Source organism: Camelus ferus, chromosome 14 (genome assembly GCF_009834535.1).
Source record: "Camelus ferus isolate YT-003-E chromosome 14, BCGSAC_Cfer_1.0, whole genome shotgun sequence".
Taxonomy (NCBI): Eukaryota; Metazoa; Chordata; class Mammalia; order Artiodactyla; family Camelidae; genus Camelus; species Camelus ferus.
In genome coordinates, this window is record NC_045709.1 from 57,362,406 (window position 1) to 57,383,978 (window position 21,573).

Genomic DNA, 21,573 nt, shown 5'->3' on the forward strand with positions numbered 1-21,573 from the left:
AAGTCACTTTTTTTTAGGTTAGGCACAGTTAAATAGCAAATCTGGCTTTGCTGTTTAGGCATGAGAGGTCTGAAGTTGTAGCTTCAGACTATTCTTCAGACTATTCTTCAGACTATTCAAAAACCAGGCTATTCATTCTGAATGAGGTGATATTACAACACATTACCTTTTCTATGAAATTAAAATACTAGGGCATAAATTCAATTATATTTGTCTTTGAATGATTACCAAATTTCTTTATGTAGATTCAATCCAATTTTGGTCTTCATGCAGCTTCAACAATGAAGGACAAACTTCAAGATTCCCAGTAAGGCCCCAAATTGTCACAGTTGGTGGATAGAAAAGGAAGATGGTAGCTTTGACAAGACCTCAGAGTACAAGATGGGAGGCAGCTTAGCAAGGGGAGGGAAAAGCGTATGATTTCAGCCACACTTATTGAGGAGATGGATTTTGGTCTTTTAGGAAATTCTTCTATACCTCCTTGCCCATCGTGAGATACAAATGAGTATTTGATTAAGAATTAATTTAAGACAAGATTATGTAAATTGTGTTAAAAAGCCATATAATGCTTGATAAAATTATTGTGCACTTTAGAGACAGGCGCTTGAGGCAACCATCTGTCTCCTGTGTGGTCCGTTGACAACAAAGTGATGACAAAATTTTCTGTGTTACCCCTGGGTACCTTGATGTAGCCCCAAGACACAAAGGGCTAAGAACTTCTAACTAAGGAATCATAGCTCTCATAAAATCTGTTTTCTTTACAAGTAATCAGTTGACCTCTAGTGTACTTTGTACTTTTCAGTTTAAAAAGATACAAACAAGTTAAAGTGACAATTGTAAATAAAAGAACATTATTATGAAGGACATTTCAGAAACTGAGATTTTTACTATAAGTTGATATTTCAATTAAATATAAATTAGTCTTTTAGAATAGAACATTTGAAAAATATGTATTCTTGTATGCTTTATTTAAAATATTATATCAGTATTGCTTTAATTAATTGACAGTTATAATAAGTATCAGTATTGAAATGTATCATAATAGGCTGTCTTCTGCTTTGTTTGCTTGAGGGATTCCTGGTTCCTCAGTGACAGAATACGGTTATTTATGATTCATACCTGCAGTTCCATTTCCAACTCCCTTCCTCTTTAAATTGGCTGCTCTCAATCTACAATAGGCAAAAAAATTATTGTGCTCAGAGTTGTTGGTATGGACAAAATGTAGAGTGAAAAGACAATGAGTAAATGCCTGGGGACTTAATTTATTAATAAAGTCCATAGAATTAAAAATATCAATAATGAGTTTTATTTGAAATTTTCATCATTTATTCAGAAGCATTTCCCAAGTAACTGGAACTGAGTGTAACTCTTACACAGTGTAACAGAATTTTCCAAATGTTTTAGTGACATTTCTCTCTTTCGCAGACTACTATTTTTCCTCCAACTCCATGTTGCCACCATAGTTCTGACTGTGAGAGTCAGAGGAGGAGTAAATGGTTTCTTTGGTAGGATATAAAATGACTTAAGCTGGCTTTCCCCAATATGGTCTCTCTGCCATTGTTTTCTTGGGCATCACAAAACCTTAGCTCCAACAAATTGTAGGAAAGAAGGCTAATCCCCCCTCCAGGGATATTTTCCTTAGATCCACTTCTAAAACATCTGGACAGCTGTTTCCATAGTCTCTGAATCATGAGTCAGTAAATTAGGGTTCACTGGACAAAGTCATTCTGCTACCTGTTTGTGTAAAGTTTTATTGGTACACATGTCCATTCATATATATGTGTGTGTGTATAAATATATAAATATATGTATATGGGAGTTTTTATATGAAAAAGGCAGAATTGAATAGTTGTGATTGACGTCATATTGTTAGTGAGTAGAGAGAACCCCAAATTAGAAAGCCTACCAGAAGTGTGGGTCCTTGCCCACCGGTTGAGAAAGAGTTGTCAGCAGAGGCAGAGAGACAAAATGAAAGCCTGCTTTATTGCTCCAAAAGGAAAGGGAAAGAAAGTGCTTGAGAGGGTAGCTGTAACCTAGGTGGCTGGATAAGAGAGCTCCACCTCCCCATCAGGCCGTACTTTAATTGGAGGTTTCTGCCATCCTATCTTCTTGGTGATGAAGCCAATTACGCCCTGAAACAGAAATTTTGGTGGGAAAGAAAACAAAGAATGATGTTGGATTATGTCCTTCAGATCAAAGTGCCAGCTCTGGGAAAAAGCATCCCGTTTTTCAAGGCTGGGTGTTAAAGCATCCTGTTTTTAATGATCAGCCAGGGTCAGCAAACCTGCCTGATCACCTCTTTCAATAAGACCTGCAAAATCTAAAATATTTACTACTTAGCGGTTTACAGAGGAAAAAAAAATGCTGACCCTTCTCTAGACACCTGGGGTTGAAGTTAAACTTTAGTCCAATATGCTCTAACAACATCCAGGTACACATAATGAGCTCTCTGGGTGAGCCCACTGAAGACCCACGGGAAGAGAATGGATGCTGAGTAAATCGTCTCCAAAAGCCAACCTCTCACTTTTTTCCTCCACTCTTTATCACTGATGCTTGTGAGTTTTGACTTTAAATATTGCTTTGACTTATTCAGAGGGTTGTATATATGAGTACTCATTTTGACTTCTAATAATTAGTAACGTAACTCTTCAGTAGAAACCTCTAAATTGGCATTTCATTATAAAAAGTATTCAGTAAAATGAGCTGTCTCTAACCCCTCACTTGTTTTCTGTTCCATCCTATAAAACTGGAACTTCTTTTGTAAAGTCATCTGTGCTCTGCTATTATTTTTTTTTCGAAAATTCTCTAAATAGTATTCCAAGTTCTCTAAATTCTTCTTCACATAGAATAAAGAATTATCTATTTGGAGAATTTGGGGAAAATAACATGTTTCAATTAATTTATTTGTCTATATTATGTCTGCCTGTTCAAAGAATTGGATAGTATTACCAGATTTTGTTCCATTGTTGAGGACATCTGGCCAGATCTTATGCATTCTAGAGATACAAGATATAAGATCTAATCTGGAGACCAATCCTCCCCAAGTGTGTGGGAGGCACTACTTTGGGGGTGTTTCTGTGTTGCCATCCCAAAAATGCCATTAGGTGCACCACCTAAGAATCAAGACTGGAGAATAAGTACTAGGGCTATTGGTTATGTCTGCACAACTAGGCTGGGTTCTGTAGTCCATTATCATCAGTAATAAAGCTGATCTTTAAATCTGTTTGCCATTTTGCTTCTAATTTTTGTCTGTACTCAAACGGTTATGAATCATTTCACTTCCCTAATTCAACACAGTTAAATTAGTAAGTAGTAAGCACTCAATTAAAGCCATCTGTTACTTTCACTATTTACAAACCACAGGTTCTGATTTTATGCCTTAGAATTTGCAATTAGCAAAGGGAAAATATCATTCAAAGTGAATATTAAATATTTTCTCCTTTTACCACTTCTCTCACCTTAGTCTTTTTTTTCGCTTTTAGTCTGATATTTTAAAAGTAATTTCAGAAGGTTTTCAAGTCTTCTGGACTGAATAGGTTCTGACTAGCTTTCACTTGGAAATTCTAAGGTCGCTGAAGACTACAGTTTGAATATTATAAATGAATATGTTAGACATGTACATAAATATATATGCATCTGTGTATATGTGTATTTTATATGTCATAATTATTATAAAAAAGAGAAGGAATCCTTATTAAAATTTATGACATATATATATATAGTATGCGACACTGAAACAAAAAGATTGATATTATATGTTCTTGGTGGACATGACTTTCATGATTTCATTGCTACAAATTGTATGTCATAACTATGGCATTTTACCCAATTTGGCACATTACAAATTGCTGTTTCCAAAGAAATTTTTCTAATAAATTTAAATTTAAAGCCAGATAAATGTTAGGGTTTGGGAAAGTTGACATTGCATTCTTATAAATGGCTGACCTTCTTTGTGCTTATCTGGAATAAAATGGATCTAATAATCTCTTGATTGCCTGTAAATCTCTAAATCTAGTGACTGAAGGAAAAAAAATGTACACTGTTTCAATCGATATTTTATCCCAATATGACCGACAATGACATTAACTATTGTGTAGTATAAAAATTAAAACAGTTAAGGTATTCGAGTTGAAATAACATATGAACTGCTTTATTCACAGCTGGCATCTCTCTTTTGAGACGCTTTATATGTTAACAAACTACCGAAAACACTTTCTAGAACAAGGTGAGATACATATGCACATACACTCAAAATCTCATTTATTTTCACAAAAAGAATGAATAAAACAGGCATTAAAAGAATTATCTCCAGTAGCAATTTTGGTTCATACAAGGAAGACTCTTAAAATAATAATATAATAAAAGCATCAGCATCATATGTCCCAGTTTTGAAATTTCATGTGGATTTCTTAAGATTCATTTAAAAGATTCCATCACTTGAATAATTTTTGAAAGTGGGGCAAGAGCTGCATAATTAAATAACAAAACAAAAATACATTGAATCATCATCTCAGTGCTAAAGATTTTCCTAGATTATACAGTGTTAACCCTTTATTTAACACTTGAAACAAACAGTGTTGTGATGATCAAAGTCAGAGACCCAGGCTTTCTGACTCTTCAGACTGTGTTCTCCACTACCTATTTCTTATGAAAAGTCAAAAATACAATGGGGAACTGGTGATATTTATTTCAATCATATCATTATTTCCAGACTTCCTTCATTAGCATTGCCAAGTGTTTCATTAAACTATTTCCCTTCCATTTTACCCTTCATACACAACAATTTCCTTGGCAAATAAAGCATTCATAAGTACACTGGGTTCTATGTCTGGGGTTTCTGGCAATTGGCATTTTAAGATAAGCAGACAAATAAAGGGAGATGGCTTTGGGGCAAGATATCTTGGCAACATTCAATTTTTGTCTCATATAAAGTAAAATGGCTTCCTCTAAGGGGGCTGTGCTACAATATAAAGATTAGCGCAATTATGAAAGCCTTCTCTTTAGTCATCAGAGACAATATTTCAAAAAGAGGAAATCTATATTTTCTCCTCTATATATCTGTACAAAACTTTAACTTGGAACAATTTGTGGAGCAATTTGTGGCTATTTAGCTACAAAATAGCATTAAATATGTAGAGACAGTTTAATAAAGCATCACCCTTTAGAAAAACCTAATAGAACAACTGTACAAGAATAATTTTAAATGCATGCCTATAAACTACTTCAATAATGTTAAATGCTGTACGTGTTCTCAGTTTATTACTTTCATACAAATAAATGACTTTAAAATACCTAAGACCTCTTTCTTTCATCTTTTCTTTCTTCCTTCCTTTCCTTCCTTCCTTTCTTTCTTTCTCTTTCTTTCTCTTTCTTTCTTTCTTTCTTTCCTTCTTTCTTTCCTTCTTTCTTTCTTTCTTTCTTTCTTTCTTTCTTTCTTTCTTTCTTTCTTTCTTTCTTTCTTTCTTTCTTTCTTTCTTTCTTTCTTTCTTTCTTTCTTTCTTTTTTCTCTGTTTTGGATAATTTCACTTTCTAGAAGAAGCAAAATTATACTATTATCATTTAAAAGTGAATATAAATTTCTAGATGCCAAATATAACTTCCTATCATCTTGTTCCCTCAGATTCCATGCTGATGACAGTGAAAAAAATAGAGTGAATTGATGATGTCGAAGAAGATTTGCAAAGAAAGCAGTTTGACTTCACATTCAAACATCATGACATGTTAAATAAAATACGAACAGTTTCTTCCTCACCAATAATGGACATTGATAAGAACCCGACTTAGCTAAAACTGCTCTAGATAAATTATTCTTTTTGAAGTAGAAAGAAAACTGCAATTCAAATTCACAGTTACTCTCTCCTATAATCTTTCCCTCTCATTGTCCCATTTCCAGATTGTTAGCTATAAAGCACAGATTCCTGAAATAGATAATTCTGAGGATAGAACCATCCCTGTATCTACCTTTCAGAAAGATGTGAATACATCAGAAACATGAATTTAATCACAATTACAAAGTTGAATTCTCCTTGAAGCTGGGTAAAGGCAAGACAATCTTTTGCTTAGTTATTGCTTCCAATTTGCCAACCTGATGTTATGATTCATCCTAAGAAAAATGAAAGTACTGGGATCCCTGCTTACTTTCCACCAAGTGCATGAATTACACGAGAGCAGAGGAAGAAAAACACAAGCAGGGTTCACAGTCTACTCATATTATAGACATATTTCCTTAAAATATTTTTCTATTTGTTAAGCTGTCCTTTCTTACGAATTCTATCACAGAGGGTAGTTTTAAAAACATAAAAATAATACTTAGACCTAATCAGTGACTTCAGTTCAAACTAATACTTTCTTGAGTGTCTTTAGGTAATGTAGTCCATGTCTGAATAAGTTATGCAAATTTCTTATATGTTCAGAGTTCTAATCCCACCTGGTGCTGCTCTCTAACCAAGGTGGTGACTGGCTGACTGTTTCAGGGGTGCATCTCTAATAGGTCTTGGTGTGGAGCAAGAGAAATGAAGTGTACAAAGCCATGTCTTCTGGATTCTCTTTATTCTTCAAAATGATACATCAAGCTCTTGGCAGGAAAATATATTCTTATCCGAAGCTAGCAGCTGAGGTCCTAGATCCCTGCTTCCGTTCTTGGTCTTCCCACATATGTCTCTTCATTGCTAACCTCCGTCTACCTCTGTTTCCTTAAGGCATTTGGGAAATCTACATTCCCGTTCCCTACACACCGTACACTGGCCATGAAAAGCAAGGTCGCCTGACTTGCTTTCTCCTGCCTCAGCCACTAATAATTTCCCTGCACAACATTGAAAATGACCTTTTTGGAAATTTTTCCTAAAAGTTTACAGCCAGTGTTTATCATTAACTGATTCTATCATCAGGGGATTCATGCCTTGACCTTTCTCCCTTTTCTACAGTACACTAAAATAATAGGAGTTGGGATTTTGTCATTTTCAGTCCTTTATCATTATGTCTTCTTTATTCATTTCCTGGGTGTAGCATAAAACTGTAGTATACCAGTTGGCTAGAATAGATTGATAGAGAAATAAGAGAATCTTTTATTTCCCAACGAAGTCTGACTTTGAAGATTCTCGTCTATTATTTAGGAAGTCAGAAACTGAATATTTACTCTCTTTTAGGGGTTTGAATTTCTGGCCCAGCACTCGTGTAACTTCTCTTTCCACTCAGAGGCTAACAAAAAAAGGGTGTGAATACCAAATGACAAGGAGAAAAATCCAGAAATATATTTAAACTTCATTCTCCTATTATATATTTCACTACTAAATGCAAAATTTTATTAGGTAAGTATTAATATTTCCTACATTTTAATGTTTATATGAGGTTTTACTGCTTAGAATAAAACAGATTATAGGCTATGATCTATTTCAGCCCTAAAAGAAAGTTTAATATGTAAAGAAGAGTGTAAATCAAGTAAATTCAGTAAGGAGAATGGAACCAAAAAAAAAAAAAATCTGAAACAGAATCAGGTCTTATAAATTCAGTACATTGTACATCTGATTTGAACTGTATTCCTGTATTGAAGAACCTGGCTCAAATCTCTGCTTTGTTTTCGGGACGCTACTGCTCTGGAGCAGACCTTTATTATTGCTTCCCCATGCTAAGATGGCAGGCTTCCTATCCCAAATCCCTGCCCCTGTTCTACCGTCCTTTCTTCTCTCCTGCGCATGTGCAATCTTGTGTTTCCCCAAACTCAATTCTATGCTCAATTTACATCGGTGCCATTTTTTCTCAAGTAAGTTCTAAGTATGTTTCTGTGGCATTAAAGCCTGACTGACACTCAAACTCTGCTACACTTTCTTTGCTCTCGCTTTTCTTCCACGGCATGATGCGTTGTTGTTTTGTTTTTTAATATTCTCTAGTACTTACCCATCAATTTGTTGCCTCCAGAGGATTATGTTAGTTTCCCTCTTCTTTTTTCAGTTTCTTCACAATTAGAATAGTCTTTTTACTGATAATTTCCAAGTTGGTATCTGCCATCCAATCCATTGGACAGCCTCAGTCATGTAACCAACTAGATGCAGGATAAATGTTTCAAAGCAGACAGTACCAAAAGTGAAAATATCTTTCCACTAAATCTGCAAGTTCTCCTGTATTACTTTACCTCTATTAATGACCTCACTATCCACCCATTTCCAGCTAATACGGCAATTTAATGTCTCTATATCAGCTCTAATTCCAACCACGCTTTTCATAATTTTTTTTAGCTTTATTGAAGTGTAACTAACTAATGAAATTGTAATATATTTCAAGTATACAGCATGATGTTTTGATATACATAAAATTTGTGAAAGGATTCCCCATCTAGTTAATTGACATATTCATCATATATTTACATTTATTTTTTTGCTTGTTTTTTTGTTTATTTTTGGTGAGAACAGAAGCTCTACGTTTTTTTTAGCAAATTTCAATTATACAACACAATATAACCAAAGATAGTCACTATCTTATACACTAGATCTTCAGACTTTATTCATCTTATAACTGAATGTTTGTACCCTTTTACCAGCCTCTCTCTATTTCTCCCACCCCTCAGAGCCACCATTTTACTCTCTGTTTTTCTTGAGTTTGACTTTTTCTCTTCTTGTTAAATTCTACATATAAGTTACACCATGCAGTATTTGTCTTCCCCTGTTTGGCTTATTTCAGGTGACATAATGCTCTCCAGTTTCATCCATGTTGCTCTACATGCAGGATTTTCTTTTTTTTATGGCTAAATAATAGTCCATACTGTATATTTCATAAATGTATATGATTTTAGGAATGTGGCAAATCATGAATATTATTTAAATGTATTTGGAGTCTGGATTCAAGTGGTTAAATGTTTTAGGGCAGGAAAATGGTTTGTTATGACAAAACATATAATACAATATGTTAGATTTGTGAGGTATGGGCTCTGAGGCAAGTTTTAATGAACTATTTTTGTGAATTTTCAGTAAGCTGTTTATATCAAAGTACAAAATATCATTATGATTAGATACCTGATTTGACAGATGAGCAAATTATATGAAAAAAAAAAGTTTCCCAATCATTTCCTAAAAGAGATGGTAAGCTTATTGATGGTTTATAGTCTCTGAGCAAGCAGTTATGCTGACACAGATCTTACCAACCTGAGCCCTAACAGTTATGAAGATGCTGATGAGATCAACCCTTGGTCCCTTCCTTGGGTCATTACTCAATCTGACCTAAATTCAGTTTTTATTCACTTGTAAACTAAGAATCAACAGTGCCCATGTTACACCAAGAGGAAGATTCTATCCCACTGTACAGAGAGTATAGAACCAGACATAGAGTATTGGCCAAATCACCTGATTCAATCATTTTTGTCTTCCTGGATCATTTTCACGTCACAAGAAGATCACCGGAAGGCCTAGGAATATGTTCAATATCTAGCTACAAATGCTGCATTCTTCCCCTGAGATGACACATGTTCCATTTAGGGATGTTCTGCTGGGTTAAATGTTTGTCAAATCTAACAAGTGTCTACAGCAAGTAGCTCTCTGGCCTTAGTGATGTTGTCAGACTTCAGTCATGATCTGAATCACAGAAGAAATAATTTTTCCTCATTTTATGGGCCCCTTATAAAGTGTGAAGTGAAGAGAACAGAAGAAGGTCCAGAATTTGTTCATGCTGGTTAAATTTGGGGGTCACAGATCAAGGGCTAAATATTTTCCTTCTTGAATTAAGTTATTAAGTAGTCTCTATCCTTGATTTTGTTTTTGATAGGAGAAATCAATATGCAAGAATGGACCCTGGATCTGTCTGAATATGAGACTGTCTATAAATAATGCTGGTAAAAATCTACCAAGATAAGTTTCTGTCCAGTCTGTAATAACCTATAGACTTTGTTGCTACAAATGAAATACCAGCATTTGAAGGCCACCTGATGATTTGGTTTTTAGCAAAAATTCCATAAAAGATAGCTAATTAGTATTGTACATTTTCAATGTCATTCAACAAGAGCGGTTAGGTGCCATGTAGTAAGAGATCATCTGTTAAAGATCTGAGTCAGAAAATCCACATATATAGTGAGTCTTCCTCTTAAAGTCTGTAAAAGTGAGAAAGCTTCAATAGATATCTTTTTATATTTCTTCCCAAACTCTGTATTTGTGAATGTTTGGTTACAGAAACAAGCTCCTGCAAAAGGTCCCCAGGTTTCTTCCTATATGATGTCGAGGGAGATTTCATGTGTTTAGCTGTCTTTTTGTGGTGTTTGCTTCTAAAATTGTGTTAATTAGTTTAGAACATTAAACTTGAAGTTATTTATTTTATTACCACCAAGCCGGATGACACACTGAGGAATATATATATGGACCAAAAAGTTGATTGGGTTTTGCATTTTAGCCAAATCATAAGCAAACTGTAGTTAGATATTGAACTTATACCAGGGAGTAGCTAGAATGCAACAAGCAATATTTAGAAAAAAAGACATCCTGGGCATCTTAATTAGTGCCTGTTGAAATCAAAATCTTAAACCAGCAAAGAGATAATATAGTATTTAAGAAAATAAAGAATATTAGCACTATTTAAAGTCTGACACTTTGCTGTTTCAGTCATCTGAATCTTGTTCTCTGGGTCTTGGGCAGAAACTTCAGCTTTATGTAGTTATCTCCGTGAGCCTGAGGATGTCAGCTTCTGGCAAGTTTCAAAGAATTCTCATTTTAAAGTCCAGCCAGAACATCCTTCCATAGATATGAGGTTGGTTTGTGTCTCTTAAGTGCATAGTAGCGATTCCAAAGACCAGTCTTTGAGTTTTGCTCACATGTTGGCAAAGACTTTTCTAAAGGAGTTTGCAGGCTGTCTTTATTCTGATTTCTCTTCCAGAATATCAGGTCTTCAGGATTTAAGTCATGTGAGAGTTGTTAAAACAATGTTGAGAAAGGGTCAACTACATGTCCTAAGAAAAACAGATATTTTGCACAAGTCCTTTGCAGGATTTGGGCATGCCTTTTTGCAATGGAGCAGGGTCTATAATCAGAGCAAAACAGGGTCTGTAATCTCTGGTTGGGTGGATTGACCTCTTAATAAATCATAAAGAGAGTAGATCAATCACAGAAAGAGTTAGTCATTTAAAAATTAAAACCAGTAACACATCTTAGGCCATACAAGATCAAGATGCATATAAGTGCTTTGCAAATTTTAGTTTCAGAACTATGTTTGTTCTTTCCAACTTTCCTGAAGATTGAGTATAATTGGAACAGTGAGATTTCTGCGTAAGTAGCAAAGCTTTGCAATGTTCTGTAATATCAACTGCTCTAAATTGGCACTCCTTTCACTGGAGAGAGAGAAAGACTGAAAAGCTCCAGATTGGAATAAAGCAATATTTTTTCTAACATTAAATCAGTAGTCTTCTATTAAGTAAAAGCTTCAGTCCATCTTGCAAGTAAGCAAACAATGACCGAGACGTTATTTAAAATTCATTACAGGGAGTATGTTATGAAAATCATTTGAATGTGTTCAAAGACACCTTAAGACTGGGCCTTTTGTTCACATTCCATCTTTACACATTTACCAGGACAATGATGACAGATAGGATGCAAAGCAGAGATTCTTCACACATTTTAGTAAAACTACCATTTCAGTATTAGCTGAATATAGTATCCTAACTGTCCTTGCTGAGGTAGAAAAGCAAGTAAAATCATTGCAAAATTTTTGAAGGGACAACAAGTTGTTAACCTGAAAGTGCCAAAGTTATTTTCATGTAATATAAAGCCAAATTTCTCCTGGTATTTCTTTCCTTTCTTAGTGTCTTTCTTTCTTTTAAATTGTGGTTACCAGTCACTGGCATTCCATAACAGCTTCTTTGAACTTCTTTAAAGAATTAACTTTTTGGAGTGTTAAGGGGGCCAAGGTCTTAATTAAAGCTCCTGTCTTTCATAATGATTACCTAAAACCTTTCCCTTTGCCTTCTAGTTATCCTTTTGTGTGCCAACTTCTAATTTTATAATGACTACTTCAAAAGTATCAGGGCATAAAGAGTTCTTTAATCTGTTGGCTATACTGAATTGGAATTCCTGGCGATATCAAGAATGCTTGCTGTTTCCAAAGCACTGCAAAATCACACATTACATGCAAAACATGTTCGCTACTACAATAAATGTTAGCTCTCTGACCTTCAGCCATTTGTCAAGATCCAGAGAATGCAGTGTGTTCTGCCAGATGGGCTGATTTAATCTCTAGTAAAGGGTCATATTCTATGCATAAGTTGACTTCTGTTTTAAAAATCCTGAAATTTTCTTGTTCTGATCTTAAGACTAGACTCATTAACAAACTATCATATCTGTATTTTCTACAGGAATTTGAAAAATAAATATGTTTTAGAGCATGGATGACAATTCTTGGCAGAGTCCAGTTAGTTCTTTTCTTCCCCTTATGCTGAAATAAGGTGCCATGATTTAAAGAATTATACTGATGCTTGGAAATGTGTGCGAGAGTAAAAGGATTTTTTAAATTGAAGTACAGTTGGTTTATAAAGTATTAATTTCTAGTGTACAGTGTAGTGATTGAGTTATACATACACATATAAGTTTATAAGCAATACACCTACTTGTTGATAAATACTGAGTTTTTAGATGAGAAAAAAGGTTGCTCAGCATGAAGAGGGGCATCAAGTTTAAAGGAAAATCGAAACTCCAATTCATAGAAGCTCCCATTATTGGAGCTAAAGCTCCTATATTATTGCTGTGAAACAGGGTAGGTAGGCTCTTGCCACAGAGTGAAAAGGGATGTTATAATGAACTATTGGTGTCTGATCAGTCCCAAGAAGTTGAGTCAGAACACCACAGGGTTGCTGGGAACACTGGACAGCTACATGTAAAAGAATGAAATTAGAACATTCTCTAATACCATATATAAAAATAAACAAACTGATTAAAGACCTAAATGTGAGACCAGACACCATTAAACTTCTAGAGGAAAACATAAGCAGAACAGTCTTTGACATAAATCATAGCAATATTTTTTGGATCCATCTCCTAGAACAAAAGGAATAAAATAAAAATAAACAATTGGGACCAAGTTAACTTAAAAGCTTTTGCGCAGCAAAGGAAATCATCAATAAAATGAAAAGACACCATACTGAATGGCAGAAAGTATCTGAAAATGATATGGCCAATAAGGGGTTAATATCCAACATATATAAACAGCTCATACAACTCAACATCAAAAAACCAAGCAACCTGATTTTTAAAAATTGGCAGAAAAACTGAAGAGACATTTTTCCAAAGAGGGAATGCAGATGGCCAACAGGTACATGAAAAGATGCTCAACTTCACTAAGCATCAGAGTAAATTTGTAATATCAATTTCTTTTGGAAATTTCCTCAAAAATTTTTGAGAGATAATACTTACCTGGCAGGGGAGATACCATGATCACAAAGGTGGTTTTCCCAGGGCGAGGCTCATCCACTGCACTCCAGATGTGCTGACCCCTGCTCTTTCCCCAAATATGGGAAACTACTGCTTAATTTGTGGTAGTGGCAGACTGCATTCACACTTTCCCCATATATAAAAAAAAAAATAAAGATAAACCGTTTGATATTTTAAATTTTGTCTAATTTTTCTTTTTGCCCACAATACACTTTTCAAATGAATAATTGTGCTCACATCAAAAGTTTTGCCAGGTGGCCATTGTAGTTTTGATGAAATTTTGTTATTTAGAAAGATAGTTGACCAAAGGCAAGACTTGTCCTATAAAAATGCCAGTCTGACAAGAACTTTGGGACATGTTGGCCATTAGGACAGAGGCAATTTATTGTGTCTATTCTTACTTTCTTGTCTATGAACTTCTTCTTATAAACTGGAAACAGAAAGTGGAAAAAAAAACAGTTCAAGGAATAAATGATGACACTATTAACAAAAGGACAGATTTGTACTGACCTAAGACCAAGGAAAAGGATTTTTAAATTGATGAGATTAGCATTACTTTAAAAATGTTCCTTTTATTTCTAGGAGGCATAATTATCTCAGAATTTGGAAGCTTCATCAAAGAAATAGGCACTCAGTCTCAAAGTGGGAACAACTTCACCCTCATGATCAGAAAGTCTTTCCAAGCAAGAGACGCTGGAGTCCTCAAGTAATGCATTTTTCTATAAATCTTAAGCCTTAATGGCTATTTTGGCAAGCTTTTCAAGGTTGTCTACTGTTGACTACTCAGTAGTATTTAAATTAGAAACAAAAGAAAGTTAATCCTACTGATTAAGTAGGACTGAATGGTGTGGGAGTATGATTTTGATGGATTCAAGTCATTCAAGGCAGGGAACTTATTGGAGACGTTTGTAACACAGTAGATTAAAACTTGCTCACATGGAAAGAAGCAGGTCTTAGGACAAAGTTTGATAAGAAAACTGTTCCGATAACTGAGCTTTTTGTCCAGGTGAAAAACCTATTGTCTTGTCAAAACAACAATTTGCCTGATGAGCAAAATTGTTGCTAAGATAAATTGTAACTGTTTCCTGAAGCAAAAAGCAAAGATACTGCAATTCGCAGTCTATTATACTGGGTAAGAATTTCTTGGAGCAAATAGTTGTTATGAAAAAGTTGATCTCAGTTCAAAACAGTTAAGTTATTTCTCTATAAGTCGTCTCAGTTATTACTATTAATTTGTGCTGTATTGTGAACTAATTATACACTAATCTTTAGCCTTTCATTGTGGCGTATTATTGCACTTAGTGATTTTTCTTATGTATGTTTGCATCCTGTATAGAACGTAGTATAATTTTGTTTTTAAATACATATTCGGTAAGCCTAATGCTCTTTTTGGTCACATTAACCAATTTCAAAAACAGGTTAGTTCAATTAAACTTCATATTTTTGAAAAATTATTTTCACAAACCATTGTTGCAAGAAGTTGACACTCTAATTTTATTAACATCCTACAATTCTTTCATTAGGACACTGGCTTTTTCTTCAGTCAAGACCTAGAAAAATTATTAAAATAAGAGAATGATAAAGATACAGGTAAGATTTTGTTTATGGAAACTGAAGAGCAAAGTGTCCTACCTGAAAAGTATTTATGGCTTACTATTTCCTACAGTGAAACTTTAGAAAGAGGCAACCTACAAGGAATATATAAGTCGAACTGCGACTATTTTAGTCAAGTTAGCTCCTGAATCGCAATGGTGAAATAAGGTGGATTTGAGGTGAATACTTTTTCTTACATTTCCTATTAAAATTATTTTCCCAATTAAATTTTTCTTGTCTTTATTTAATACAAGGATAGCAAGACAAATGAATCTGAATTTAATACTAAGACTAAATAATTGAGACTAAAATTGGTAAAGTGAGGCACTGAGGTTTGAAAGTTACAAGGATGTTTGAATCATGATGAGGTTAATTATATCTAAAGACAAATGTGGAGTGAATGAAGCATCTTAGACTATTTGGGAAAGAATTTAGATAAATACTTAATTTGATAATGTGTTTGTTTATATTTTTGGTGTTAGTCTTAAAAATGGAAAGTATTCTATTGAATATTACCATGAATTTTATTATGAATTTATTTTATGATTGCCTTTGTAAAAATTAAAATATAATTGACTCATGCTATTACATGAATTTCAGGTGTACTATATATTGATTTGATATTTTTATAGATTATACTCCACATAAAGTTATTATAAAATATTGACAATAGTGAATTTTAAAAGTTAGCTTTTCCAGTGGGCAATAACAACACATAGTTTTCCGGGATCCATGAAGAGATTCTTCTCACAATCACTAATTTGTTAAGGGAAATTTAATCATATTAGTTCTCTACGATTTGAATGAAAAGGGTTTTTATTAACCTCATTTGGAAAATATTAAAATTATTTTAAAAGTTATTTTACTGTCTTTGATTTGATGTTTCCTCAATTTTTATGAATGTTGATTGAAGTGGAAAAACTTTTTTTAAATCTAATTTTTAAACAAAAGATTAAATCTGTTTGTCACTTATTCTCTTTCCTCAAAAGGTCCTTTTCTTGACCATTCTTTCAAAGATAAAGATTTTTTTCCCTCAGTCTAAAAAGTGTGGCATCTACTTATCTGTAGAGAATAACAATAACATCAACAAAACTTCTCAGCAAAAGAAAATGTGATAAAAATTAATTAAAATTTATAAAAATCCAATAATAGATAAAGCAATAATAGTCCATTCATTCCAATGTTATGTTTATTAGATGATGTATTAACACCACATTTGATTTTACATGAGTTCAGCCATTCAATCACATGATTTTTTGAAACTGTGCAAAAGTAAAATATGACAAAATACCAATTTGTGCAGCTTGGCTCTAATATACATCTTTTATAATAAGAAAACAACTATTATGTGATCCAAATAATTTACTCTTATCAGCTTAATAATCATAATGAATTTCTACTGAAATTTTCTCTCTATTTCAGTGTCAGCTACTGAAATTTTCTATTTCAGTGTCAGCTAACAAGAATTAATTTCCATATTATCTTTTTTATGGCATTTTAGATAGCATGGAATAGATCTTGCTTCTTAACAAGCCCTGACATTTCCCATCTTTCTTCTAATTTGTTTTAAAGGACACCTGAATATATTCCTCTATTTCTTGTATTCAGAATGAAAATGCACTGTAATAAACATACTAACTTTTAGATTTTATGTTATCAAAAATACCTCTGATTTTTTGTCTGATTTAATAATTCTTGGTTAGTCAGTATCTGAAAAAGGATCCAAACAATATTTGAATAAATTACACTGCGTCTCGTCCTTGTGACCCACATCTCAGTAGTGATTCCAATACTGATACACTTCTTTTGACTGTCACTGTGTTGACATTTCAGATTACCATGAGACCAATGTGTCATGAGATAGCTGAGAGTGAATGAAAAGTTGAATATCCACAGCACGCATCTAAAATAATTTATTCACATTGTAATGTCACATTATTGCACTTCTGAAGGCACTGAAATCTAAAGGATTTTACTTTAATTCTTTATATTAATTATATTTTCAGTTTCTTTGAAAAGCACATTAAACATAAAATTTTTAAAAAATCCTTAGGACATACAAATCTGTAAATATTGTATATTCAAAGAGCCATTATCATCCATCTGAATAATAAAAATTCATAAAAAAACCTAGACTTGAGTTTTGTTTGCCTATCTGATTTAATTTAAGGATGTATGTAACATTTACCTGTTATGCTTACTATAAACAATGGTTCCAAGTGACATAATTTTGCTATTGTAAATGTTAATAACTGAATATTTAAAGAAAATTTCAGTGAATACATCAAGACCAGACATGTAATTTTTATCTATTTTATGACTATCCTTCCAATGAAATAGAAACTTTTAGCTGAGGTAAAAAGGAAAAAAAATGCTTCTAGAAATTATACATTTTTTGCTGTTATTTGTTTCATGCTTGTAATCCCACAGCTTCTTAAAAGTGAATGTGATAAATTACTATCAGTCTATGACAGCTTTTTGATGTGTCTCTCTGTACACGAGAAACTAAGTTGAGACACCTGAACTCATTTCTCATGGGATTGTGAACAACTATAAAAAATGGCTTTGTTTTGGACTTGATAGGGTTCTCTGAAATGAAAATGCCATTATGTCGAGGACAGCACATCAATCTAATTTGCTACCTGGATTCCCCAGTCTCATCTTTTCCCAGTTGAGACTGTTTCACAATATGCAAGATATCAGTCTTGCTTCACAATTTAGTAATATTTTCTAAGTGATTTTTATGTTTGTATTAACAGAGATGGAACAGACTAGTTTGGCTAATTTAAATTGTTACTAATGAGTTTACCTAAAGTCAAAACAGGAGGATTGTAGTCTGTGGGCACTGTGGTTTTTTGTGAGTACCCCCATGATATGCCAGCCAAGATTATACCATAGGCATCTCCCCAAAAAACAAATGAGTAGATGGAAACAAAAAGCTACTATTGTGTTTTGTTTAAAAACCAAAGAAAGGAAAGTCTCTAATTGTGTATTAATTTTATGCAAAGGTGTGAAACAAAAATACTGTTCTCTTGATTTTTGCTATATTTTTGTGATTGGATATAAATTTGACAGGTTAGAAGAAAGAGAAATATCTATATAAGAAAATCCTGCATCTTTTTATTGTCCTAAAAGAATGTAAACAATATAATCATATTGATTTAATAAGAATTATAAGAAATTATAATAAGAAATTGACACATAAAATTTATATTAAAAATAAATCTCAAATTTGAAAATGTGCACCATGATCTCTTTTGCAATTTATCTAGACATTTCTTAAGTGCTACTATGCATGCTTATAAATGTTTTAATGTATTTATCAAAGCATATGTCATGAATTTAATGGGACTGAATATATGTATGTACAAATTGATCTAAAGTTTTATTACCCTGCGTTTTTCTTTTCTTTTTTTTTTTTCACTGGATTGCATGTCTATATACTAGGAAAGAGTTCTGTTTAATATGGGGTAACTGAAGCCTTCAAGTTTCCATGTAGAATTATGTGGGTGGGTGTGTGTGTTGGGGGGGTGGGTAGTGTAGTGTAGAAGACATATGATTATCATCTTAAAAAGATAATAAGCCCAAAAAGACTAGAACCAGTCATCTCTAAAATAATTTCATTATTCTTGAGCCCCCATTATTAAAATTATTCAGTGATCCATTCTAGCATATGGACATGTGGCAAAAATAACTCCTGTAAGTCGGCTGAAGTATGCACAGGTGTTTTAAAACATTGTTCCCAGGAGTTAGAATGCAAGGACGATCTGCACCTCAGTTTTGTATATTATCCGTGGTTCCCTCGAAAGATAGTACATTCAACGTGTACTTTTAAAGGACTTAATTGAAGTAGCTATTTATAGTGTTAGAGATGGAATCAAATGGTTTCATAGGACGTTTGAAGCCACTCCAGGACTAGTAACAGCCAGAAACCATTTCCAACACTGAATTCCAGTGTGAATTTAGTCACCTGTCAGAAACCATAGTTTGAGAAAGATGCAGCTACTTTCAGAACCACATGAAAGCAGAGTTATAAGGAGCTTCATAATATGAATTCATTCTTTTCCTTTATTTGACCACCTACTAGATGTCTTCATTGCTTGAAACTAACCAGAAGCCAGAGGGAAAGGAATCTGGGGTTATACAATCTGTATAGTACTCAGCCTCCCAGCATTCAGAGCAGAAAAGAGAAGGATTAAACATGAGCTGAGAGGTACCAAGGGAGGATAACCAGCACAGGTACCTTTTTTCTTTTTTTTCAAAATGCTGATTGAAAGTTATTTCAAACAGAACTACTCAGTCAAAATCCCTGGATTTAGAACCCAAGAATCTGCGTATTACAAACAGCACCAAGGTGAATTTCTAGACATTAAAGTTTGGAAATCTGGGGAGAATCACCTGAAATATTCCCAAGGAAAGAATTACATTGTGCATATTTTTGCCTAGCAAAATATTTTAACAAAGTTTTTTTTTTTTCTAAACAAATGAGCTTCTCTCTCCCTGAGATGAATTGCATGATCTTCTTAGAGAATATTCTCACACTGCTGGCAGTTTTTGAAATAGCAGCGTTTTCTTTCTCCTATGACTTGTGTGAGACAGTACCTGTTTAGCACTATTGTTAAATTAGGTTACTGTTCAGTCTGTATTTCTACTAACAAAAAGCCTAATCTTGCTTGTAAAATGACTATAAACTTGGATAAAACACTTATTAATAATGATTTCATGAAAAGTGCCTAATCTTACAGTATAATTTTCAAAAAGGTAATATTGTGACTTTCATGGAAATCTATAAAATAAAGATGGTCAGTGAGTTTAACTCATTAACTAGTGAGGGCACCAATAAGACATTAAAATTCATCCGAAGAACATTTGACACTTTGGGCAATTTAACAAAGAACTATTAGGAAAAGATTTTGAGGTTATTTTCAAAACTACTTGATGTCCAAAATGGCCATAAACCACAATCTTTATCTTGTTATTGGTCCCAAGGGATGAAAAATACTTCCATCTCCAATGGCCAACAATTGACAAGTTAACCTCTGCCTCTATAGAGTTATAAAATAGACAATACACATCAATTCCAACATTATGCTGACAAGACACTTAGTATTCACTTTTACCTATTTCTGAACTTACAATAATTTTTTTCTAACATTAATAACCATTCCTAACTTAAATGTCAAGTCAAGAGACCTATAATGATATTTGGGAGCATAAGCACTTTATTATTATTTAAATACTGTAACTGAATTAAAACTCCACTGGATGAAATTTGTTTAAAATGTAAGATAAATCTATTCAACTGTTCTTATATTAAAAGTTGCAATGGAGAAAATCATAAACAGGAAAAGAGATGAAATATCAGTAATTAAAATTAAACAAATAATATTCAGATTGCTTTGACTGTAAAATATCTTGAAGAACTGAGTGAAGGTGGGAGCAGCACTATGACTGTAAAGTAGCATAAAAGACAACATTGATCTTAATAATCTCATAATACAGATAATTGTTCAAAGGAATTCCATACACTGAAGGGTAGTAACACAATAAATAAATACCATATGGTAAATTAGTGCCACAATATGTAGCAAAACAATAAAGGCAGTTCAGAATTTAAAAAGCCAAAAGATTTTATGAATCAAGTAAAATTTGAAATGAGATTTGTAAGATATCTGAAAAGTAGTACAATGAAAGAAACAGAAAGAACTTCTATCTGCATTAATTCGCAAATATTAGTGCAATGCTGATTCTTTACCAGATTTTGACTAGCAGTAGAAAATACAATGGTGAGGAAAATGGAGTTATTTCTTGCTCTAATAGCACATCCATTATAATGTGTGCCAACAGTTAACGAGTAGTTATGTTGGCTGTAGTTTATCTTTTAAAACTTCAGTGTGTAAGTAAATAATATCACTAGACCACCTGTTAATAAAACAAAGCTCTGTTAATTATAATTCACTATAGCAAGGGACAGCATAACTTTCACAGAATCTTAATCTTAAGAGTGTCTTGGTAAAACGGGGTAGGTTGAGGATATTTATAGTGTTTGGTCTTGAGATAAAATGTTTTAACAGAGCCCATCAGGTTAGGAACTTGCTGGGTGGGCAAAGTGTGTAATGTTAGAGTTTAGGATTGGTTAAACTGCAAAGAGAGGTTCTTGAAGGATTCTTGGTAGTTAAACTGTCCCTTGATAAGAAGTGTTCATTTAGCTGAGTAGAATGTTGTCACAGATAAATTAATCTGTAGAAATTTCTGGAAGCAAAATGATATTACTTGATCAGCTTATAATCTTATCTTTATCAGTGTCCTAGAACAAACAACAAGACACAAATTATCTCAGTTCTTGGTCTTAAGGCCTGTGAGTTCAATGTCATATTGATACTAATGGTCTCTGAGAGAGACCCAGAGAGAAAGTTACATCATATTGATGTTAATGGTATCTGTATGTGTGTGTGTATATATGTGTATATATATATATACACACACATATGCACATTCATGAGTGTAATATACACTCAACTGTCCAATGTCCTAATCAGGATTACATTCTACTGTAGCTATTAAATAGTATTGTAAAAACACTCTAGAA

The 21,573-nt window shown here is 33.4% G+C and overlaps 1 non-coding gene across 1 annotated transcript; it reads left to right on the top strand.

Moving 5' to 3' along the window:
- Window positions 1-13,365: 13,365 nt before the first annotated feature.
- Window positions 13,366-13,527, top strand: LOC116668747. The gene has a single exon (XR_004325992.1). It is a non-coding gene; the product is annotated as a U1 spliceosomal RNA (small nuclear RNA).
- The last annotated feature ends 8,046 nt before the right edge of the window (window positions 13,528-21,573 follow it).